Below are 26,585 nucleotides of genomic sequence, written 5' to 3'. Positions count from 1 at the left end.
ATCACAGTGCTGCTGCGAGAACCTGGAAGCTTCCACAACTGAGCAAGCATTGGCCTTCGACACACAATGCAATGCTCAGTTATTGCCGTGCAAGCTTAAGACGTCTTCTGTCTACAAAAATAAAAGCCTAAATGGAATGCTTATAAATGCATGCATTTATTAACAAATAAATATTACTTCTTTCTCAAGTAACGAGCTTGCACAGCAAGAATAGCAAGCATGGAGAATTCGTCCCTGGTCAGAAGATTCCATCAAAACTGCTCAGGAAAGGAGGAAAATGAAAGCCATATGAAATTTGCAGGAAGTACGGCATTTCAATGCAGAGTTTCAACAACAAGCCAGAAGAGACAAGGAAACTTTAACTTTAACACCAAAACAAGAAAGGAAAAACAAGAGATCTTTTCAAAAAGATCAAAGGAAAGTTCAGCACCAAGATGACAATATTGAAAAGTAAACACAAAGGATGTTGGAAGCTTATTTTGCACTTGGTTAGACTATAATAAACTTAATTTAATCCTTTATCCAAGTGTTAGCAAACAAAGTTTGCACCTGAAAACATCTTCAAGTTGGTGCAACTGTTGGCGACTCAGAGCAAAGGTGGACCAAGCTCTCATCACTCCTTGTCTCAGTATCTCCCACCATGCAAAGCACATGTCCTTGTGGACACGTATAATGCTATGCATTGAGGGAAGGGCCACTACCCAGAGCACTTTCGCCCTTTATTGAGGTCTATTCAGTGGGAGGCAGACCCTGAGGTGATGATAATAAGGCAGAAGTAATAGAGATGTCATATTTACCTATATGAGTTGCCCGGTGTACCACCTTATTATTAAATTACTCTGGATTTAGAGAAAGATGTTGGAAGTTTATTTTGCACTTGGTTAGAATATAGGTAAATATGACCTCTCTATTGCTTCTGCCTTAGTATCACCACCTCTAGGTTTGCCTCCCACTGACGAGACCTCAATAAAGGTCGAAACCATTCTGGGTAGTGGCCCTTCCCTCAATGCATAGTATTATACATGTCTGCAAGGACATGTGCTTTGCATGGTGGGAGATACTGAGACAAGGAGTGATGAGAGCTTGGTCCACTTTTGCTCCAAGTTGCCAACAGTTGCACCAACTTGCTACAGTCCTGAAGATATTTTTAGGCGCAAACATTGTTTGCTCACACTTGGATAAAGGATTAAACTAAATTTATTATAGTCTAACCAAGTGCAAAATAAACTTCCAACATCTTTCTCTAAATCCAGAGTAATTTAATAATAACGTGGTACACTGGTTGGCAACTAATAGAGGTAAATATGCCCTCTCTATTGCTTCTGTATTCACCTCTGGGTCTGCCTCCCACTGAATAGACCTCAATAAAGGTCGAAACCGGTCTGGGTAGTGGCCCTTCCCTCAAAGCATAGCATTATTCATGTCTGCAAGGACATGTGCTTTGCATGGTGGAGGATACTGAGACAAGGAGTGATGGGAGCTTGGTCCACCTTTGCTCCGAGTTGCCAACAGTTGCACCAACAAGATATTTTCAGGTGCAAACTTTGTTTGCTCACACTTGAATAAAGGATTAAACTAAATTTATTATAAACAAAAAGGATATCTTACAGAAAGGATGCCAAAATTACTGAGAAAATTGAGATTATACACAGGAGCCAGTACCACTGGAGAGTGAAGTGAGGTGGGCACAGGAAAAGCTATCCAACAAAAAAGCACTAGAAGGGGATGGAATACCTATTGAGCTACTCAAAGCCCCGGGAGAAGAGGCAGTTAAAATTTTAACAGCTCTATGTCAACGAATTTGGATCACGACTACATGGCCTATGGAAAAAAATCAGTTTATATACCTTTATTGAAGAAAGACGATGCAATAGAGTGTGAAAATTACAGAACTATAGCACTGATTTCTCATGCAAGTAAGTCTTACTTAAGATCATTCAGAAAAGACTGGAACTATTCGTGGAGAGAGAAATGCCAGATGAACAAGCAGGATTTACAAAAAGGCAGAGGAACAAGAGATCAGATCGCCAATGTGAGATTGATAATAGAAAGAGCACAGGAATATCAAAAGAATGTCTACGTTCGTTTCCTTGACTATAGTAAGGCCTTTGACTCTGTAGATCATGTGAAACTGTGGAATGTTTTAAGAACAATGGGAGTACCAGGGCATTTCATTATCTTTCTGAGGAATCTTTATTATGAACAAGAAGCTACTGTCCAAACAGATCTCGGAGAAACTGAGTATTTCACAATAGATAAAGGGGTGCGACAAGGATGTATTTTATCTCCGTACCTGTTTAACTTGTACAACGAATATACATTTTACGAATGGCAGGGCTGGAGGAGTCTTCAATTGGAATTAAAATTGGCAGAGGAAATATTAATCATTTGAGGTATGCAGATGATACCACCTTGCTAACAGAATGCAAAGAAGATATGGAGGAACTTATTATGAAAGTTAAAGAAGGAAGTGCTAAATATGGCCTTAAACCTAACCACAAAAGTTATGGCAACATGTGAACTTAATGATTTTGAAGTAGATGGGGAATAAATGGAAGCAGTTAACAATTTTGTGTTCCTAGGATCCCGAATTGATAAAGATGGGTATTGTACTGAAGAAGATTATTACTCAGAAAGAAAGCAATGACAAATTTAAGCAAGATCTTTGAAGATAAAGTTATTAGCCTCGCAACAAAAATCAGAATCGTGAAAGCAACGGTATTGGTACTGTATGGATGTGAAAGTTGGACCCTGAGAAAGAGTGAAAGAAGGAAGATAGATGCATTTGAATTATGGTAATAGATTTCACGGTTTGATATGAACACAGATGATTAAGAAAATAACTATTTATTGACTTAAAGCTAATATTTCGCTGGTATTATATCCAGCATCTTCAGAGCACACAACACAAAGTTTGTTACAAATGCAAAACAACCACAATCCGGTGTAACAGTGGGGCTAGTAATAGTAATTGCAGCATGCAACACAAGACTAAAGTCCTAATATGGCGCCATCTAGGTTAAAAAAGAAAAATTTCAAAGTTTTGAAATAATAGTCCAAATGATAGTCTTAGAAAGCTTGAAAAAATGAAATAAAATAAAAGTAATAAATATTAATTTGGTCTTAAGGTGACTGTCTCCCAAATCTTTGGTAGATTTATACAGCCATACTTGTTAAGGTTTGGAGTATGTTTTAAGGCTTCTGTTGATTCCAGGAACAATCTCTCTGACTTGTAGCAGCTTCTGTGCATTACTTTTGTTTCTTTCCAATTGATCCTGTGTGCAAGGGTATCCAAAGCATGGTCTGCAAGACCCGACTTGCCATAGTGAAAGTGTTGGATATATTTTTTGTGTTTACTGAGGCGGATGTCCACAGTTCTTCCTGTCTGTCCGTAGTAGGCTTGATGGCAAGAACAGGGCACTTCATAGACTCCTGGATGTGATAAAGGAGCGCATTTGTCCTTAGATGAAATCTACCAAAGATTTGGGAGACAGTCATCTTAAGACCAAATTAATATTTATTACTTTTATTTTATTTTATTTCATTTTTTCAAACTTTCTAAGACTATCATTTGGACTATTATTTCAAAACTTTTAATTTAATTTTTTTTTTTAACCTAGATGGCGCCATATTAGGACTTTAGTCTTGTGTTGCACGCTGCAATTACTATTACTAGCCCCACTGTTACACCAGATTGTGGTTGTTTTGCATTTGAAACAAACTTTGTGTTGTGTGCTCTGAAGATGCTGGATATAATACCAGCAAAATATTAGCTTTAAGTTAATAAATAGTTATTTTCTTAATCATCTGTGTTCATATCAAACCGTGAAATCTATTACAAAAATGTCTGACGAACACATAAGCCTATCCGCGCATATTTGAATTATGGGTTTGGAGACGCTTGCTAAGAATACCATGGACTGCAAAGCAAACCAATAAATCAGTGACAGATAGAATAACGCCAGATTGCTCCCTTGAAGCTATGATCATCAAGCAAAAATTGTCATACTCTGGACATATTATGCAAGCAAATGACAGTGTGGAGAAGATGATGATGCTTGCTAAAGTTGATGGAAACAGAAGAAGAGGAAGACCATGAATTAGATGGGTGGATGGAGTTAAAGAAGCAACTGGAGTGTGCCTGGAAATTCTGAAAGATATGGCCGGGGACAGATCTGAATGGAGAGCGTGTGTTCATAGAATCATCAGGAGTCAAAAATGACTCGATGGAACATAACACACATCAATCAGCACCAGAAAGTTATATCAATAAGATAACACAGCAAAATTAGGGTAGCGGTTGGTATATTGGCTTATCATGTGAGTGGAAGAGCGGCAAGTCGCAGCGAATGCTTGGTTTTGTAGACTTGTCAAACCATTTATTATTTACTATCTAGGCACTAATGTATATGCAGATCCTGCACATACTTATCGCTGTTTAGAACGAAAAGTGATTTTGACATTTGATATAGTTCTTTATGTTCAGTTAATTAATCCAAAACTGTATCAGCTAATATTTATTTTAAATATTTCATTTAATATTTTTAATATGCAATAAGAAAGGATAAAATTTCTCAAAAATGAGTTACCTAGAGAACCAAAGAATAAAGATATGAAGCAGAAATAAAAATAAAAGATTATAATTATGTGGTTATATAATACAGTTTTTCATATGCCAATACATCAGACTATACACACAAATTCAACTCAATATTTTTAATATGCAAAACTTTACAGCTAATAAATTTATTTCACATAAATTTAAATTTCTGTCTTTAATTTTTCAAATTATGTTAACTTATGTATCTAAATTGAAGCAGTTAACATTAGTGACAGCAATAAGCAGGTTTGCTAATGTGAAGTTAAAAAGAAGCAGGATGAAGTGACTTATAACAAGACTAAAGAAATCATTTACAAATGAAGTTGTGTCTTCTGCTCGGTAACTACATAACTATGCAGCTATCAGTAATTGCCACTCGTTCTTCGTTGTTAGCAACATGGATAAATAACTCTCAATTTGTAACAGTAAGACATGGAGGAGTTAATCAAAAACACAACACAGAAAATGTTGTTGTCAATGATCAGTCAGATTATTTCAGATTTAGTTTTCTGGCTATGGCTGTTTTTTATTTATTTTTTATTTTTTCAAAGACTTTGAAAAAAGAATATGGCTCCTTCATAATTTTCAGTGGCTCTACTATTTTTTGTTATGTAAATGGCTCTTTTGATTTACAAACACTTGATATTTAAGATTTGTTAAGTAATATTCTATGGTTCTGTTAAAAATAATAGGTGAAATGTGATATCTTGGAATCAATTTAAATTAAAAAGTTATTTTCCACCCAAAAAAAAATTAATTTAATCAAAAAATAAAGCTAGAATGATGATAAGCAATAAAAATTTATAAAGCCAATCAAAAGCTGCAGCAATCAAATTTAGCTAACTAATTTTTAACCGAGTCAAAATACTCTGGATTAGCACTAGCTGTAGAGTACTAAGGCAATTAATTTGAAATCATTAGCCTCTATATACAAGTAGCCTAGTTGTGAAGATACTTCACAACCCAAACCCTGCTTATGCCTGGATAAAGGATTAAACAATAATATAATTTCTAAATAAGTTTAATTTAGTTTATTATCAAGTGATAAAAGCTTTTATCAGGAGCTGTGTTTTACATTATGAGAGAATATCAAGAATAGTGAGGGAGCTTTCTCCACCTTTGCTTCGAATTGCCTTCACCGATAGTTTTTCGGCATTGAAACTCATAGATCGTAGTTATCGATCTTGAGGTTGTTGTTGCGAAGAATGTTTTTGATTTCAGTGGTGATTAGAGAGTTTTAGATTTTGTGAATCTTCTTTGATAACGGAATACAAGGTAAGACTTTGACTTTTGATGCAATTTTTCAGGATTTTTCAATTTTTCAACGGGCCCTAGCCCGTTCTCTTCGCCATTATAAATATTTCATCCCTCATTGTACACAAGGATTGAGAATGTAAAAGATATCAAGGACGGCATTCAACAGTTAAACAAAGATGTGTCACTTGACATTCTCAAATTCAATAAAGAAATTTGAAACAGATTATCCTGGTTGCTTGATTGCCTCTTCACTCAAGTAAATGACACTGAAGATGATGATTTGGACATCGAAGAGGACCACCTACAAAGACTCCCCGACAGTTCGATTGTTCACAGGAGGAACAATCCAATAAAAGACGCAGAACATCAGAAGGCGGAATGGAAAATGATGTAACAACTCAACAAAATCAGATCACCCAAGACAGAAAAGGTCCCTCCAGTTATCCTTCGAGATAAAGATAAATGGACCTCAGTCTCAAGATCCCTAGGAGAACAAAATATCAATTTCTCCTGGGCAAGAAATACTGAAGAGGGTGTAAAGATTCACCCTACTACTGTCACAGATTATCGCATGATGACGAAAATGCTGGACAACTCTAAATTGCCCTTCCACACCTTTGCGCGAGCAAGCAAGAACTTAAAAGTAGTTCTAAGAGGAGTGGCTGAGGGCATCACAACTGATGAGATCACAGCTGACCTCATCAATCAAGGATTGACCGCAATCAAAGTCAGTAGAATGTTGGGGTCAGATAAAACACCAATGCCACTGGTGTTGGTCAAAATCTCCAACACACAAAAAAGAATCTATAAAGTTACCGACATTTGTAAGCTTAAAATTACAACCGAACCTCTAAGGAAGAAGGCATTGGCAGGGCAGTGCCACAGATGCCAGAGGTACGGGCATGCCCAAAACCTGTGCAGAGCTGCCTACAGATGCCTAAAATGCAGTGAGGTCACCAAACTAACTCCTGCACCAAGCCCAGATCCACACCTGCCTGCTGTGCCAATCGTAGAGGATCACATCCCTCTAATTTCTCATCCCAGATGAGTCTTTGACTCCATGAGGTCTTGTTTAATAATGTTTAATAATAATAATTACAAGGGATGCCTTTTCCATCCAAAAAAACCACGGATCAACAAGAACAAACCACGCTCCTCCAAGCAATGACACAAACAACGAAACAGGTCGCCCTCCAGATCATAATACCTCACATTCGGCAACACAGGAAGGCACTCGACCTTCATCCATGTCCAAATCATATGCGAAAGCGGTAAGAACCCAGACTCCTTCATTGCAAGAGCGAACAAGCTCTAATCTCACATCAGCTTTAACCTCGTCACTTGCAACAATGCTGCATGAATTCAGCAAACCAAGCACCTCACCATCCTCCAGAAAGAGATTCTATCTAGAAACCCAATCCATACTAACAGCTCTCTATAATGTTTAAAAAATTTAAACCAAATTCTCTCATGATAACAGCATGGAATGCCAATGGCTTAACAAATAAAATTCTCGAGCTGCAAGAATTCGCAAAAAGATACAATCCAGACATAATCTTGATCAGTGAATCCCACCTCAGACCATCAAACAACCCAAAACTAAGAGGTTATATTTTATATAGGACAGACAGACTTAACTCTAGTGGAGGCAGCACAGCTATTCTTATCAAAAATTATTTAAGCCACAACTCGCTGACCAACCCCCCCAAACTCTAAACCTTGAGGTGACGGGTGTGGAGGTGTACACTAATTACGCAGGCAAACTCAAAATCTACGCAGCGTACAATCCTCCCAGCATTCCACTATTGACAGCAGACTTAGACTCCATCCTCGACTCCACGGATTCCATAATTATAGCAGGAGACCTAAACTGCAAACATACAGCCTGGTTCAGTTCGTCAATCAACGCCAAAGGCCGTACCTTATTCAACTACACGTTACTCAACTCATCAATAGTAGCTGGAACCACTGAGCCCACTCACTACAGCCCATCAGGAAGTTCTGATGTATTAGACATAGTTATCCTCAGAAACATCAAATATCAATACCAGCTGAAGACAGTAGAAGAGCTTAACTCAGATCATAATCCCATCCTGCTCTGGTTAGGACTTCAAGTTCAGCTCGCTCCCATCATTCTTTCTTACCATGGGACAAGCTCTCTAAGGTTCTCCCAGTCCACATCGGTCCACCCCCTGTCATTCATAAAAAAGAAGAAATAGACCAAGCTGTAAGCAATTTAACTAGGCAAATCAACCCAGCAATAGCATCAGTCACTCAAACCACTGTCTTGCACGCTCCCAACTGGATCCCAGAAGAGATAATGGACCTGATTAGGGCCAAAAACAAAGCCAGAAAGTGATATCACAACACCAGAGCCCCGCAGGACAAAACAACATTAAACAACCTGAACAGACAAGTTCGAGAAGCCCTCCAGATGCACAGGAATTCCAAATGGGAATCCAAACTCAGGGAAATCAACCCAGAAGATAACTCCATGTGGAAGTTTGTAAAATCTCTTCGTACCAAAAGACAACAACTTCCCCCTTTGAAGACCAATCTTGGAATTGCACACTCAGATGAAGAAAAAGTAGAAGCCCTAATTAACAATCTGGAAAATCAATGCAGCCCATCTTACGTAAACTTAAATATCAATCTTATTTACAAAGTTCATCGTAAAGTTAGAAATGCACTAAGACAGCCTAAGGATGATTCAGAAACCATCATCCCCACATCTCCAACAGAAATAATAAATATTATTTCCCATCTGAAAAATAAAAAGGCCCCCGGCCCTGATGGCATTACCAATAGAATAATAAAGCTACTCCCATGGAAAGCCATAATTCATCTAGTTAATATTACCAATTCCATTTTAAGATTCCAGTACTTTCCCACAGATTGGAAAATCACAGCCATTATACCTCTGAAAAAGCCTGGTAATAATCCACAACTTCCCCAAAGTTACAGGCCCATCAGTCTTCTTTCCTGTCTTGGCAAAGTAATAGAAATGGTCATCCTATCAAGACTACAATCAGCAGTGGACAAACAGAAAATAATCCCAAATGAGCAATTTGGGTTTCGCAAAGCTCACAACACGGTGCAACAAATTCACTGACTAACAGAACATATCACTCATGGTTTTAACTGGCACCTTCACACTGCTGCTGTATTTTTGGATGTTGCCAAGGCCTTTGATAAGGTCTGGCATCAAGGCCTTATCTTCAAGCTAATTGAAAACAATATCCCAATTAAACTAGTGAAACTCATATATTCATATATTAATGAAAGATACATGCAAGTAAAACTCAATGGAATTGTGTCATCAAGGTGCAAAATTCTGGCGGGAGTACCTCAGGGTTCTCTTCTGGCCCCAATACTTTACAAAACTTACATGGCAGATATTCTTCTCAATTCAAGAACAACTACTATGGCCCTTTATACTGACGACACCACTATTCTAGCTAGATCGCTCAGCCCTCGCCTAGCAATCACTAGACTCCAAGGAGGTATCAATGAGCTAGCAAACTGGTTTACCAACCAGTTTGCTAGCTCATTGATTCTTGGAGGATTCAAGTGAACCCCCTCTCTGGTCATAAGATCCCATGGCAATCAAAGACCAAATATCTTGGGGTATTAATGGATAAGAAACTCCTTTTTAACAAGCACATCAATCTCATTGGCTACAAATCTTCCAAAGTAATAGCACAGCGCTACCCACTGATCAACCGAAAGAGCAAACTGAACCTATGTAATAAATTGCTTCTTTACCGGATGGTAATATGTCCAGTCATTACCTACGCCTCACCAGCATGGAGTCACACTTCAAGATCAAACATTTCGAAATTGCAGAGAATCCAAAGCAAATGCCTTAGGATGATCCTGGATGCACCGTGGTTCATCAGAAATTCACAGATTCACCGAGAAACCGCCATTCCATACATTTCCTCCTTTCTTCGTAATCTAGCAGAAAAATTCTTCGTGAAGTCAAGTTCACATTCAAACCCACTAATCGTACAAGCTGTCAATTACAATGAGACTGATTACTACAAACACAAAAGACCGAAAGCTATTCTTCTTTCAACCAATCATAGCTAACACAACTGCCCTCAGAGGGTGAGCTTAACTGCTCACAAACCTCCCATTCCCAAACAACTCTCATTACAGATAAAGGGGAATATGAAAAGCACTAGTGCTTCACCCATCCTGTCAGTAATGTTAATGGTAAAAAAACCTTGGTATCTCTTTTGGATCTGGATCTCACTGATCTTCAGGGGTAGAGTGGTTCTGCTTGATGGCAGTCTCTGCCTGACTGCTGTAGTAATCCTTTAGGATCACTCAGTGAGATTTAGAGTGAATTTGGAGACCACTCAGACTTTCTGAAGAAAGGTACTCCCCACCTTAACTACATCAATCACTAGGTCAAAAACAGTCTTAATAGTGACCTTCTCATAATGCACAGCATTATACACAATTGAAGGATGTGTGGTTTACATTATGGGATATTAAGGTTAATGCGAAGTCATTATCCTCTATATACAAGTAGGTTAGTCATGAATATATTTCAAGACTACAGAGATTTAATCAGTTGTATTACTATCTGTTCCATAATGTTCGAGAATTTTCCAAAAGGCATCATGCCAAAGAGAGTCAAAGGCTTTCCGTAGGTCAATAAAATTATGGCATGTTACTTTATTATTTTCTATATATTTTTCTCATGATACAGAGAAAATGTATCCTGTAAATATATGATTAATTATACACTTGTACTTTCTAAAAAGTGATAGTACAACATGACCAAATTTCATGCCGGCTGGGGCGTCGCCTGTTAAACAAGGCCCCCATTGTTTTCACCAGGGAACCATGGTGAACAGTGAAAAGTCAGCTACTGGAACAAGTCTGAAAACACACCCCAACTCAACATCACCAGAGTTAAAGATCGGTACTATCAACATAAGAAGCCTGAATGGCAAAGAAATGGAGCTAGCTGAGGAATTATATAAGTACCAGATTGAAATAACAGGGGTGACTGAAACAAAAAAGACAAAAACTGGTGAGATCTTTCTGAGCAATAAATACAAAATGTTATATTCAGGAAATGGCAATCAAGGAAAAGAAGGAGTAGCCATAGTATTCAACACTAAATAAGGGGCTAATCTTCTTGAATGGCAGGCAGTCTCAAGTAGAGTGATGTGTGAAAATATCAGAATTGGAAACTGGACAATGAGACTTATTTGTGCCTATGATCTCACAGAAGGTTCTACTAAGGTAAAAGTGGAGAAATTTTTTGATGCTTCAGAGAAAGCAACTGACACAATGAAAATGGAAAAGTTGGTCCTTGTTGGGGATCTAAATAGCAGAGTAGGAAATGATTATAAACTATTATTTAGATATTGGTCAAGTGTAAGGTGAATAACTATTTTAATTACCAATTAGTTTCACCGGTTTATGCTGTCGGCTTCATCAGGGTACAATCAGGTACGTTTAGCTTGTAATTTTCGTTTACTTCGCTTTCCTGATTGTACCCTGATGAAGCCGACAGCATAAGCCGTTGAAACTAGTTGGTAATTAAAATAGTTATTCACCTACACTTGACCAATATCTAAATAATAGTTTATTCTCATTAATCCTTGTGGTTAAGAAACAACAATTTTGAATATTTTGGGAAAATTTGAAGTAAAGAGCAAAGCCAATAATAATTGCAAATACCTGTTGGATTTCTGCTCAGGACATGGACTGGTTATTAGTAACACCATGTTCCAACATAAAAATGTGCACAAATTCACATGGATAGAAGAGGCAAGGAATAAGAAAAATCTCACGGACTATGTTATTGTTGATAGTGATGTTTCCTCCCTGGTGCAGGACACCAGAGTGTACAAAGGATTTGAAATCGGAAGTGATCACTATTTAGTCTTGAGCAGGATAAAATTGAATTTCTATTGAAAAGAATAACATGCAAGAAAGTTTTAAAGCGAATAAAAATTTAGCAGCTCTCAGATGTGAACTGTAGACTAAAATACACAAAGATTAGTGAAGAAAAAATGAAAGAGTTTGAGAACAGGAATCAAACCTTGGAGATTCAGTGGCAAGCCTTGAAGAAAACCCTGATGGATTCAGCCAGAGAGGCATGTGGTGAGGTAGTCTGCAAGGATAGAAAAATCAGAACTCCATGGTGGACACAGGAAGTTCAAGAGGCAGTAAAGGAAAATAAGAAAGTACATCAAAAGTTCCTGGCAAATAAGTCAGCTTGTGCTCTTAGAGAATACAGAGACAAATGTAAGAAAGCTAAATACTGTGTAAAACTAGCTAAACAAAAGTCATGGGAGGACTATGGCAAGAACATAAAAAATAAATATCAAGAAGGTGGTAAGATATTCTGAAGATTGTTGAAGAAGCTTAGAAATGGAGGAAAGAATGCTGTAAAAGGAGTTAGAGATGAAAAGGTGACATGAAAACAGGAGAAAAAGATATCCTTGAAGTATGGAGTAATTACTCTGAAAAACTGCTAATTGAAACAAGCAGTGATAGAACAGTGGTAAAAAATACTTAACAGGCATACAGTCAGGAATACATAGCCATACTTGAAGTAGAAAAAGCCATCAAAGGCTTGAAATGTGGAAAGGCAGCAGGAGTAGATGATATTCGACCAGAAATGCTGAAGTATGGTGGTATAAAAGTCTTACAGTAGCTGCACTACATAGTTCAGAAAGCCTGCACCGAGGGAAGAATTCCCGATGATTGGAGTAGAGCTCTCATAGTACCCATACATAAAAAGGGAAATAAAACTGAATGTGAGAATTACAGAGGTATTTACCTACTGAGTGTTCCTGGCAAGATTTATTCAAGTATACTTGAGAAACGGTCGAGAAGAATTGTGGAAGAAAAGCTTGGTGAAGAACAAGCTGGATTCAGGCCAAATAGATGCTGTCAGGATCAGATCTTCACTTTACGACAAATAGTAGAGAAAGCATGGGAATATAACAAAGATCTGTATTTAAGTTTTGTCGATCTGGAAAAGGCATATGACAAGGTGCCAATGAGGCAACATATCAAGCAATACTTAGTCTGCATTTGAGTTGTAAGTCGGCAATTAGAATTGAAGGAAGTACAGGAAGATGGTTTGATGTTAAATCTGGTGTGAGACTAGGATGTACATTATCCCCTCTGTTATTCATTATCGATATGGATCACATTATGAACGAAAGTGGTATTAAACATGATATCAGAATTGGAGATGTTAATGTCAGCTCTTTGCTTTATGCGGACGATGTTATACTTCTAAATAAATCCACTACAAGTTTGCATGATTCACTGACTAAATTGAATAACTGTTGTAATAGATATGGTATGAAGATCAGCAATAAAAAGACAAAGACAATGAAAATATGAAGAATCACTGAAAATGTCAACTGCATTGTGAATGGAGAACCTGTGGAACAAGTAAAACATTTCAGCTACTTAGGCACGATTTTTAGTGAAGATAGTAAATTAAATATGGAAATAGACAACAGAATCAACAAAACTGGTATGGCAGGAAGTCAACTGAATAAATTCATATGGAATAAGAGAGAAATTAGTCAGAACACTAAATTAGCTGTATACAAGACAGTGTTCAAACCAGTTTTAACTTATGGATCTGAGAGCTGGGTCAGAAGTAAAACACTTGACCAAAGACTAGAGACCGCAGATATGAGAGTCACTGAGAAAGATTAGAGGCATGAACAGATGGCATCAATGGCAATATCATATTAAAAACGAGGATATTAGGAAAGAACTTGAGTCAGCATCCAGGAATGCGTTAGCAGAGTTAATCTCAGGTGTTTTGGTCACTTAAACAGAATGGGCGAAGAAAGATTAACAAAACAAGTGTTCTCTGCCAGGTTGGCCGGAAAACGACCCAGAGGAAGACCAAGATATAGGTGGATTGATATGGTACAATGTGCCTTAGACGATAAAAATATAATATCTGATAATAATAATATTGGAGTCTTGACAAGTAACAGATTGATTTCGAGGAAAATTGTAGATAGGAAGTTAGTATGATGTAAATTTTTCATGTAGTACTATCATATCCTGTACACCCCTTGAGGGTACATGGTAGGAATTCGATGATGAGGACTTGCTAAAAGCAGCCTGGAAGTTGGAAAAATGGATTCCATTTTTGCTTCAATATACAAGAGTAAGATGTTCAAAAATATTTTTCAGGGATGGCTGATGAGGCTTGTTATTGTTAAAATTATTGATTTTTTTTACTGTTTTCTTTCTTTCTTTTTCTTTTCTTTTAAGAATGAAAATAAATATAACTGTGCACCAATGTTTTTGCCAGATCTCAGTGTTCCACACCTACTGGCTAATTTTGTAAAGTGCACCAACAGATTCTCACTTCTTTAAGTATTTCTGATGGGATATTGTCGACTTCTGCTGTTATTCCTGGTTTTGATTTTAAGATGGCTCTTTCTACTTCTTCTCTAAGTATAGGATAATCAATGATCTCTGTTATCATTGGGACAATTTCCTCAAAATTTTTAATCCATGCTCTCATCACACCATCTTTTCAATATGTGTTCCATCCTCATCCTCAATTATCTAGCTCTTATAAACAAATGGCTTTGTAAATTTCTTCATTATCTGGTATGCTGTTTTATGGTAATGCTTATGAAGATTATCTACAATTTCTCTGCATTCTTTAGATAATCACTTATTTTTTGCAAGATTTGTTTCCTCTTTAATGTGTGTATTAAGATAATTATACTGTTCATTGTTGTTTCCAATGGACTGAAATTGTCATTATCTTCTCTGCTGATCACAAGCCCTAATGTTTTCTGGGTAATCCATGATTTGTTAATGCTGCATTCTTTTCCTAATGTATTTTCAGCTGCTTTAATGACTGTCATTGAAAATTGTTGGTAAGAGGCATCAAGATCAGTAGTGTCAGCAGGGATTTTAGAAAGAGGAAAAGCAACATTTGTTTTAAACAGTTTGTTAGTGGAATATGATTTGAGTTGTGTATATTTTTCTCATGGTTCTAATTTCAAATTTCATCATAAATGTTACAACGACTAAATTATGATCACTTCCAATGTCAACACCTGGGAAAAATCTACTTCTTGCTGAGTTTATATGTAGTTTTTATAAGTATGTAATAAATTAGGTTCTGAGTTCTTTCAACTGGGAAGATACAGGTCCATTTCCATTATCTTTTATGTGGGAAAAGTGTATTGGTCAATTCAATTCAGGAAAGCAAATTCTATCAGTTTCATACCACTGTCATTTGTTTCTTACAATCAAAAAATTGCCAATATCAAAAAATTATAGGAAGAAAATTTCTTCCTATAATTATTCAGATTTTTGCATTCCAATCCCTTTGTGCTATTGTATTTCTTTGGTGTTTCACAAATCAGGTTATTGATTTGGTCATAAAAGAGATCCATTTCCTGATCATCATACGAAGCTGTTGTTGTATATATGCTTGAATAATAGATATATTTAGTTGTTTACCTTTCAATCTTGTTACTGCAAATCTACTATTAACAGGTTTGAAGTCTATGACAGAGTGAATCAAGAAACCAACTTCTTCTTTCCCTCCTTCTGGAGTACCCAAGTAAAGAAAGAGATTTCCTTCCTCTGTTGTTAATTCTCCAGATTTTGACATCTTGTCTCACATATACCAATGATGAAGCATTATAGAGTGCTAATTCTTTTTGTAGAATCTTGAGTTGCCAATATTGATATAATGATCTAATATTCTATGTTCAATTACAAGGAAATAAGTAAATAATATTTATTTAAAAGCCATATATTTCAGCCTGAATATTACAGGCCATCATCAGTAACAACATTAGTTAATTACAAGATAGAACACGAACAATGAATTGATTTGAAACAGCAAGAACTGCATGATGTTATAAATAACTCAAAGGTGATACAGAAGAAACATTGTATTATTAGTTATTAACTACCAGTATTAAAAAAACTGTAATGATGTTTGATTAGAATAAGACTTTCCAAATCTTAGATAGTAAGAGGCAGTCTTTCCAATTTAAGGTTGAACAGTAATGTTAGGCTTCAGCACTTTCTTTAAATAAACATTCAAATTTATAGTGACAAAGATGAAGTGAGCATGTTTCAGATCATATGATATTGTGGTTTATATCTATTCCATTCTATGCCAGGCCAGATTACTAAGATTTCCTGTTGCTGATGTAAGCATGGTCTTCTTGTATTCTCTTTTCCACTGAGTGTCCAGTTTATCCAAAGAGGAGCACCTATCTTTAGAAGATGGAAACCATGATGATAATTTGTTGACAGGAATAAATGTAGCCACTAAATTAGATTTCATAAGAATTATGAAAACTGGTTTAGAGGAGTGAGAAATGTATGGGATAGGTACTAGATGTATTATTTCCTTGTTATTTGAGCTAGGATTATAGGAATCAAAAAGATGTATGATCCTTCCTGAGGAACCATTGAGTTTCATATATTGTTTGATGTTTAAGAGTTCTTGCTGTAATTGTTGAGGCGTAGAACATATAGTGCGAGCCTATCGCACTAAAGTTTCAATGATTCTGTGAGAAATGGTGAGCAGATTATTGTTAAAATGGCATCCAGTGAAAGTAGGCTTTTGATAAATGGAAGTAATTAGTTCACCTAATGATAAGCAGAGGAGTAGAACATCTAAGAAGGATAATTTGCTGCCTTTTTCTATTTCCATAGTAAATCTAATTTGTGTAGATTGTTTATAAAAGTAGGTAATGTTTCTTCATTATGGGGAATGATCACAAAAACATTGTCTATATTGTGAACCCAAAATGAAGAGAACAGGATGTCTTTCTAAATGTTCTAACTAGAAGTTTGTGGGAGAAGGAGAGACTGGACTTCTCATGACAGTTCCTTCAACTTGACTGTAAATCTTATTTTGACAAAGACAATATCCCAAGTTAATAACAAAGTTGAATAATTTCACTATATGAAGTGGAAATGCTTATGAAAGAAGATGTAGCATCTTCCAAAGGTACATTAGTGAAGAGGGGATTCTATATCAAAACTAACCATTAAATCAGTGGGTTGAGGGCAAACATTTTTCACTTTATCTAGAAATTCAGATAAATTTTTTTGTGAAGGAGCGGGAATTACTGATCTGAACTTTTAATAAACATGCTAAAAATCTGGCTATGTGAATCTATTGGATACAGAGGAATGCCTTCCCTAAGGATCTTAGGGAGACCACAGAACCGAATGGACCTAGCAAAATAAGTTTTTCTATGGTGTCTCCATCCAGGCTCACAACTTCATCTAGTAGCGAGTTTAATTTTTGAGTTGTCTGTTGGTGAGATTGTGATCCAATTCCTGCTATGTTGATCTAACCTACAGCAAAAGAGATATTTTTCATTTATAATTTGCAGTATCCATAACACATGTGGCTTTCCTCTTGTCATCTTTTGTAATAATAAGATAACTGTTGTGTCTTAAGGATTATAAAGCTTTCATTTCAGCTAAAAGAGAAGTTTGCAAGAGAAGATTTGATTTCAGTAGCACAGATGAAACTTCTAAACGAAGCCTATTGGCATCCTCACTAGGGAGAGAGTGAATAAGTTCTGTTCATTATTTAAAAAAAAAATGAAATCTAAGTAAGGTATCCTCTTAGGAACTATGACATTCTGTAAAGTCCTTTACAATCTTTTGAGGATGCAGTTACATAATGCACTTTTTTTTTTTTTTTTTGTGTGTGTGTGTGTGTGTGTGTGTGTGTGTGTATATATATATATATATATATATTCCACAGATTCTATATATATATATAGAATCCGCACAGTTAACCTATTGGCTGTGCACTTCGCAACTATATGCCTGGGGAAGGAGTGTCCTAGGTTCGATTCCTGTCGGTAAAGTGAGGAGCTGAAGGATCTTCCTCAGTCATAGCCAAGTTAGCCGGTCTTGGGTGTGGACAGTAGGATTTTTTTTCCAGTTTATCCTGGGGTTTTTCATCCTGCAAAGCAGGCAAATCAGCCTTGAGAACTCAACATTATGGACATAGGATACACCAGGGCATAGGGCTAACCACCTTATAATTAACCCTCCACAACACAAGGTAAAAGGAAGATGAGATATATATATTCTTATATTTATGCATACACACACCTTTATTAGATTTTAAATAAATATTATTTACTTTACGAACAGTATGAGTTCAATAATCATGAGAAATTGGGCTTTTCTGATTGTGCCCATGTTACACTTCACAGACTGAATGGAAAGGAACCTTTCCTTAACATCATACCCAAAAGTTAATGTAGTTTAAGAAACATGTTTTATATAAAAATTTAAAGAAGCCTATGATAATCTAATCAATAGTAATGGCCTAAAAATCTCAATAAGATGGATGGCCCCTTCTTGTTTTCATGTGAATTGTTCAAGTATCTCTCAAAGAACAATTCCATGTTCTAATAATAAATTTGTTTCTTAGATGAAATTTATGTTTAAATACTTTAAACATAAATTAAATTGAAGGTTCACTGTCACTAGTACAACATTTTTCATCATTTCTCCTGGTGTTTCCAAGATGACAATTGTTTGTCAGGCGATGAATGAGCAGGCATGACATTCTGTAGGACTCCAACCAAGGTACTAACATACAATAGGTTTATAATCTTTCAGGGGTGAAGTCACTGTGTGTGTGTGTGTGTGTGTGCGCGCGCGCGTGTGCTTGCACAAATAATGCATACTAGCATCTGATATTTTACAAAAAAAAGCATTATATATATATATATATATATATATTCTTGTACAAAGGCTTATATGCTGGTTAAACATGATAATTAATTATCATTGATAGCGTACACTAGAAATATAAATTAAATCAACTTTAATATATACTTTCCGGTATTTCGGCAACGTCACGTTAAGATAACGACACGTGCACACAAGTACTACATAACAGCAAACGAGAAACAAAGCGAGGAAGCTACCTAAAGTCCTGATGGTGTCCTCTGGCAGGATATATTAGGTGTTCTTGACCTTTGGGCTGAAGTTCTTCTGATGTATGTTTCCTAAATTTGGGGCAGTCTCATGCATCCAAATTTGTTGAGGTTTGGCATGTTCCTAAGGGCTGAGGCTGATTCCATGAATAGTCTTTCATATTTGAACTTGCTGCGGTGTATTACTGTGGCTTTCTTCCACCTTATTCTGTGGCGAGTATCCAAAGCATGGTCTGCAAGCCCAGAGTGGCTGTACTGGTGAAATCGGATGTAGTCCTTGTGTTCTGAGATTCTGATATTTGCTGTCCTGCCTGTTTGGACAAAGTAGGACAATTTACAGCTGCAAGGGACCTGGTATAGAGGGGACAGCCATGGGTTCACCACTTTCCCCACCTTGGCCAATTCTTTATGGAGACTTTGAAGAGAAAGCCTTAAACTCTGCCCCAAAAAATCCTACCATATGGCTTCGCTACGTTGATGATGTGTTCGCTATTTGGCCACATAGAATCAAGTTCACCCTGGAAAAAGAGGAAAACAATAGCCTTCCCTTTCTAGACACACTAGTCACCTGCCAACCTGATGGTACCTTGGTTTTCTCAGTTTTTAGAAAACCCATCCATAAAGGCAGTTACATTCACCAACAACCCCCCCACCCTGCACACACACACAACAATATGGAGTTATTAAGACACTATTCAACAGGGCTAAACTAATCTGTTCAAATGACCAAGCCCTAACCACTGAACTAAATCACATCCTTAACACTTTCTCAGCCAATGGCTATCCCCCCCCCCCCCCAAATACTAAAACCAAATATCCACAACCTCCCCTTCACAAAAAAGATTACTCTAAATCCATCACCATTCCCTTCATCTGAAGCACCTTGGAAAAAATCAACAAAATCCTAAAAAAACATGACTTGACCACTTGTTATAGACCATATAGAAAATTGGCATCCCTTATCTGCTCCACTAAAGACCAACCACTTCCTCTAGACCTACCTGGTGTATACCAGGTCCCTTGCAGCTGTAAATTGTCCTACTTTGTCCAAACAGGCAGGACAGCAAATATCAGAATCTAAGAACACAAGAACTACATCCAATTTCACCAGTACAGCCACTCTGGGCTTGCAGACCATGCTTTGGATACTCACCACAGAATAAGGTGGAAGAAAGCCACAGTAATACACCGCAGCAAGTTCAAATATGAAAGACTATTCATGGAATCGGCTTCAGCCCTTAGGAACATGTCAAACCTCAACAAATTTGGATGCATGAGACTGCTCCAAATTTGGGAAACATACATCAGAAGAACTTCAGCCCAAAGACCAAGAACACCTAATGTAGCCTGCCAGGGGGACACCATCAGGACTTAAGGAAAACGGTAGCTTCCTCGCTTCGTTTCTCATTTGCTGTTATGTAGTACTTGCATGCAAGTGTCATTATCTTAAGTTCCCATGAAGATGGAAGATGACGTTGCCGAAATATCGGAAAGTATATATTAAAGTTGATTTAATTTATATTTCTAGTGTACGCTGTCAATTCCTTAAGTATTAATTATCACTATATATATATTGATTTTGTTATTCATTATTTTTTAAATCCATTTTTTATATTCACTTTATGCAAATAATCTATTAATTTGTATATGTACTCTACATGCAATTTTTATTTTATTTAATGAATTTTTCTTTATAAACCTTTTCTTTAGATATACTTTACATGCCTGTAATAACCTTGTGCTCCATTCCCTATTGGCTAAGTTTGCTTATAGATGTGTTAATGACTATGTTTATAGTTTCCCACAAGTTCCTAATAGTATTATTTGATTGGCCTGAGAGCAGTAGAAACAAAAGTCCTCTAACATCGGTTGTCATTCCATTCTCACCTCACATAAGCGTCCGTTCTTTCTTTTTATGTGTTCACTTTGACTGATGTGAATATTGGGTGCATTTCTAAGTTGAATTCTTTTCTTTTCTCACTTAGTACTTTGAGAGCAAATTTAGTAACTATGCAGAACCTCTGTTTCTAAAGCTATTTTTTCCCTCATTTATAATTTTATTTTTCAAAAATAAAGCTAAACTGTTCTTCATAAACATTTTTACATATATAAGCAAATCCCAACTAATGTAAATTAAACTTACAAAAATTTTAACTTACACAAATTATCCTGAAACAGCCATTGTAAAAATTTTGAGTTATAAATATTTTACTTAACATGCTTACTTCACTTGCACTGCTACCTAAGAGCAGTCATTTGCAAGGCTGACAGCCCAGACACAGATCACTTAACATGTGGGCTTTTCATAGTCTCCTTTTGTTTACTGCTGAGCACAGATATGCCGTGTATTTGTATTCATATAGTTCAAATAACTTTTAGTGTTTGCATGTGCTGTGGTAAAGTACAATGATGACTGGAAAAAGGAACAGAAGTAGAAAAAGTGAACCCATGGGTAAATGCACCAAAACTGATTTAGAGATGAAAACAAAATTGCTAATGGTGAAAGACAACATTCATATTAGCAATGAAGTGTGAAGGATGATGCCTGTATAAAGGAATAAGCAAAAGATCCACCTTTTTTTAAGTCAACAATAATGAGAAAAGCATTCTAGTATTATTTATGATATGGAAAATTGTTAATTATGTGAAACAAAAGCTAGAAGCATATTCCCTTAAACTTAATGATCATTCAAATGAAGTCACTTTTGGAAGACATAAAATCAAAATATCCAGATGGTTTTCAATTCTTTAGAGGCAAGTAATGGCTGGTTCACTGTTCAGTCATCTTTTGATTCATAAGAAAGTTGAACAGCAAAATTAACCAAAAACTTTCCTATTTTCTCATTCTATTTATACTGCATTATATTACTTTAAACTAATAAATACATATATAAATCTAATAAGACCTGTGTAGTTCAAATGCGTTGTTCTAATAAATACATATATAAATCTAATAAGGCTTGTGTAGTTCATTGGAACTGGTGCTTGCGTCGCTCGAAGTTTGACTTAAGTTCAAGTCTAGTCGCCAACTGGAGGGACTTTTTCTAAGCCTTTCTTCGACCGGCTTTCTTCCCGAGTTAGTCGATCTCTGGCATGGGCAAACAGGTTTTATCTCCCGGAAACTCAGGTTTTTCATACCATAAACTCAAGAAAATCGACTGTAGTACCCACATTATTTCAGACAGTGACATATCTTGTTAGGTACCAAGAGATGGCAGCACTTGTTTGCCAGCCTCTTCATCGGTGGCTGCTATAATTAGTGATAGACATGGGCAGCAATCACTGGTTGGCTACCAGTGGAGATTGAACTGCCCACTCAGTCTCCAAAAGCTAGACAGGGTATAAAGGCCTCGTCTACTCCCTACAAGGGAATAAAAAAAAGGTGTTAGCTGATTTTTTTTATAGCTGAAATCTAATATGTGTGTACATCGTGTGAATGAAACTAACAGAAATAATCTTTGAAACATGTAAGCAATAGGGTGTGATTAACTGGCAGGGTGAGTTAAATCTGATTATTATAATATTTGTGGAATATAAATCTTAATATACTTACTCCTCTGTGGTTTCTAAAACAAATGGGAATTGTAGCTGCATATCGAGTAACTACGCATTTTATCAGTGTTATATTATTATTATTATTATTATTCAGGCCTCCGTGGAGTCAAAAGGCTCATCGCCAGAGGTCCTTCCAAGGAAACACAAAGCCTATCAAGACTCATCGTGGGAGATCCCTCCTAGGAAACACAAAGTCTATCATACCACTCCTTAAACTCATTGACCGTTCTCGCTTTCATCACTTTATCATGCAATGCATTCCACGGTTTTCAACCACTCCATGCAAAGAAACCACTCCTCACCTTCTTGTTCACAGTTTCCTTTCTTAACTTACAGGAATGGCCCCTTGTCATCACTCCTTCCTGCTGTTCAACCAAGTGAAAGAACTCCTCAGTGTCAGCCCTGTAACCACCTCTCAACAGTTTAAAAGTCTCAATCATATCACCTCTCCTTCTTCTAACCACCAAACTCAGCAGTCCACATTCCCTCAGTCAATCCTCATAACTAACATTGTACAGTCCTGAAACCATCTTTGTTATCTGCCTCTGTACCCTTTCCAGTTAATTTATCCCCTTCAAATCCTGGGGACCAAATCTGAAAACAATAGTCTAAGTGTGGTCTGATCAGGGTCTTATACAACGGAATGATAACCGTTTTATCTCTGCAGGTCAGCGTTCTTCTCATTTTGCAGTAATCCTCTGTGTTACCTTCACCACCTTTGCAATATATTCCCTGAATTTCAGGTTTCTATCAATCATCAACCCCAGATCTCTTGTCTCCCCTACTTCCTCCAGTATAACTCCTCCTATAGAGCATGCAGTGTCCCATCGATGTGTCCGAAACCTCATGACCTTACATTTTGCTGCATTAAACCGACATCCCCATTCATTTGCCCATCTGTCTAGCTTATTGAAATCCTCGTGCAGGGCTACCACATCTGCACTATTACTAATAACCCTTCCCAGCTTCACATCATCCGCAAACAACTGAATATCCCCCTGCAATCCACTGACAACGTCATTGACATAGAGGTTAAACAATATAGATCTCAGTACTGAGCCCTGTGGGACCCCACTTGTAACCCTCTGCCTCCTTGAAACTGCCCCACCATATACAACTTTATGATACCTATTGGACAGCCAATCCTGAATCCAGTTGACCAACCTGACATCCAAACCCATGTGCTGCAACTTAAATATCAGCTTATCATGTGGCACCCTGTCAAATGTCTTCGCTAAATCCAAGAAAATGGCAGTATATGCCTTTCCCTCATCTACTGCTCTTGTAACTTTATTATAAAAGGTTAGCATATTACTAAAACAAGAGCACCCTTCACAAATCCATGTTGACTCTCACAGATAACATTACCCTCATCTGCCCAATGCTGTATATGGTCCCTCACTAATTTCTCCAAGATTTTAACAACTACTAATGACACACAAACTGGCCTATAATCAGACACTTCCAGTCTGCTACTGCTCTTATTCAATGATACTATCTTACCTTCCTTCCATTCCCTGGGCACCTTTCCCATAGCCAGACTTTCATTGAAAAGCCAGGTCAAAGGATCTGTCAGTTCTGTAGCACATTCTCTCAAAACTCGTGGTGAAATACCATCCAGTCCCAAAGCTTTACTGACATCCAGAGTACTCAGTATTTGGAACACACTCTCCTCTTGCACCTCTAAACCTCGAACCTGCCCTATCCCTCTAGTACTAAATTTACACCTCCAGGATGAAATACTCCAATAAAGTGTTCATTGAACAATTCCACTATGTCCTCTGCATCAGTCACTCTATTCCCATTTTTATCCCACAATGTCATTCTTCCACAATCATTTCTCCTCTTACTGGCCACATTGCTAAAAAATTCCCTAGGATTTTCTTTGGATCTTAGAGCCAATTTCTTCTCATATTCCAGTTTCGCCTTCCTTACCATACTAGTCACTCTCCTGGCCTGTGTCTTATATTCTTCATGCATCTGCTCTTCACCTGTCTCCTTATATCTCTTCCATAGCCTCTTTTTCATATGCAGTTCCTGTTTAATATTGTTTGTCATCCACTTTATAGCAAATTGTGTCCTCTTCTTCACTTGTGGAATACAGTTTACTATTGTTGCTAACAAATATTCCTTCACAATTTCCCAAGCACTAATGATATCCCGGCCTTCCAATTCCTCCCTCCAAGAAACTTCTCCAAGTTGATGTCTAAGACTATTATAATCACCTGCCTTATAATTCCATGTACGTTCCCGTCTGTTTGATACTCCTGCATGTCTATTCATCTTTCAAGTCAAAACCATATGGTCACTCTCTCCAACTGGTAGGAGAGATGTCATCTCAGTTATCTACTCTTCTGATGCTATGACCAAATCCAAAACTCTTGAACCTCTTGTTCCCTCTATTATATGTTGCCTAAGACATTTGTTCCTCAAGAATTCTAGAAATTCCATTCCCTTATAGCTACATGCATCTTCCTCTTATACTGTTCTAGTTAAAATCTCCCATAATAATCATTCTTCTTCCACTTGCCAAGCTCAACTGTTTAAACATCTCCTGGTTTGTAGCAACACCCCACTAAATATCCTATCTTGCCAACCTCTACCTCACACCATATGCTTTCAAAATCATTAGTATCACTCCTTCCAAAGCCTCCACTCTTAGAGGACATAAGTCGTCACTTATCATAAGCAGCACTCCACCACCATGCTTTCCCTTCCTATCCTGCTGAAAAATGCTGTACCCTGCTACTTCTATTCCTGTTATTATATCCTCTTCTGTCAACCACATCTCAGTGATCCCAATAATCTCTGGCCAGGCTGATGTCATCAGCGCCACCAATTCCTCTCCTTTATTCCAGATATTCCTGGCATTAGTATAAAGCCTAAAAAATGCCACTGTTTCTATACCCTGCATTATCTCCTCTAGACTCCACTGGGCTCAGCGTTACTTGATGTCGTCCCTCTTCTCCCAAGTACCCATTTCCACAAGAGGTCATCCCTGCTACCATCCACCCTGGGCATTCTAGTTTCCCTGCATTGATACACCGACTCGTTCAGAACCACAATCTCTCCAGATGCCTATGCCCTTCCTCATTCAAATGCAAGTGATCGCTCGCATACAATTCCTTTCTGTCCTCAAACGCCCTCCAAGCATCCATATATTCCAATCCTCCTCTTCTGACACATTCTAGCTATTATGTAATTCAATATTACCGCTCTTCTTCTCAGCTCGTCACTATCATAGGCAATATGCACGTTATCTTTCCTCTCTGCATCTTCTTTCGTACAACCTCATATTTGTTTATCAACATAAAATCTTTGGTTAAATATATTTTAATATATAGTATATAATTATTATATATTTAATATAATAACTTTGTGTATATTTTAAAAGTTTTTATTGAGATTTTATCTTCTCAACTGATTTTACTATAAGAGTAATAAGCATGCATATAAGCGCGCACGCACATGCACACACAGTACTGAATCCCATATTCTAATATAAAGGATTACTATCTATCCATTAGACTTCACTACTCCCGATAGCTGCAAGATGACTTGAACAATTTGACCTCTGACTATTAGATTTCATTTCAGCATAATTTTGAGTACAAAATAATATTTTGGAACTACAAAAGTAAATGTTTCCAGAAGTAAATCAGAATCAAAGTATATCTACCAGGCTATGAGTGACAGTACATATCCTTTACATAATGCATTTGTTGAGTGCAAAGGATATTCACCCTCGCCCAATGTTCATTGTGATCCAACCAAGTTACTACCAGATATGTTAATACATGTCACACACACACACACACACATGTGTGTGTGTGTGTTTAAACCCCATTCTACATTGTTGGACTAAATTAATTTTCAATATGGAAAATTAATTTGGTCCTGTGGGTTCAAAAATCTTAAATAGAGAAAAAAAAAATTAATTAAAAAAAAAAAAAAAAAATATATATATATATATATAAACACTAAGTACCAGAAGCATTATTCAATCATAGCACAATTGTAAAGATTACAAATTTATTGAAAAGTATTATAAATAATACTTCAAGTGTTTTCAATAAATTTGTAAATAGAAGTATTATTTAAAAAAAAAAAACTATCGAATCATAGGATGAAAATGGGTGAAAAAAGGACAAATGCAAATCAAGCTAATTATAGAAACAAATTAAAGAAAAAAAAAGGTCGGA

At 36.8% G+C, this 26,585-nt stretch overlaps 1 protein-coding gene across 1 annotated transcript in view; it reads right to left on the bottom strand.

Annotated features, from left to right (window-relative positions):
- Positions 1-26,585, bottom strand: part of LOC150092853 (uncharacterized) — a 219,925-nt gene that overhangs the window by 63,549 nt on the left and 129,791 nt on the right. The window lies entirely within an intron of this gene.

This window comes from Typopeltis vanoorti, chromosome 25 (assembly GCF_054136105.1).
Source record: "Typopeltis vanoorti isolate ZY-2024b chromosome 25, IOZ_Tvanoo_1.0, whole genome shotgun sequence".
NCBI lineage: Eukaryota > Metazoa > Arthropoda > Arachnida > Uropygi > Thelyphonidae > Typopeltis > Typopeltis vanoorti.
This window is presented reverse-complemented; position numbering and strand designations above follow the sequence as displayed.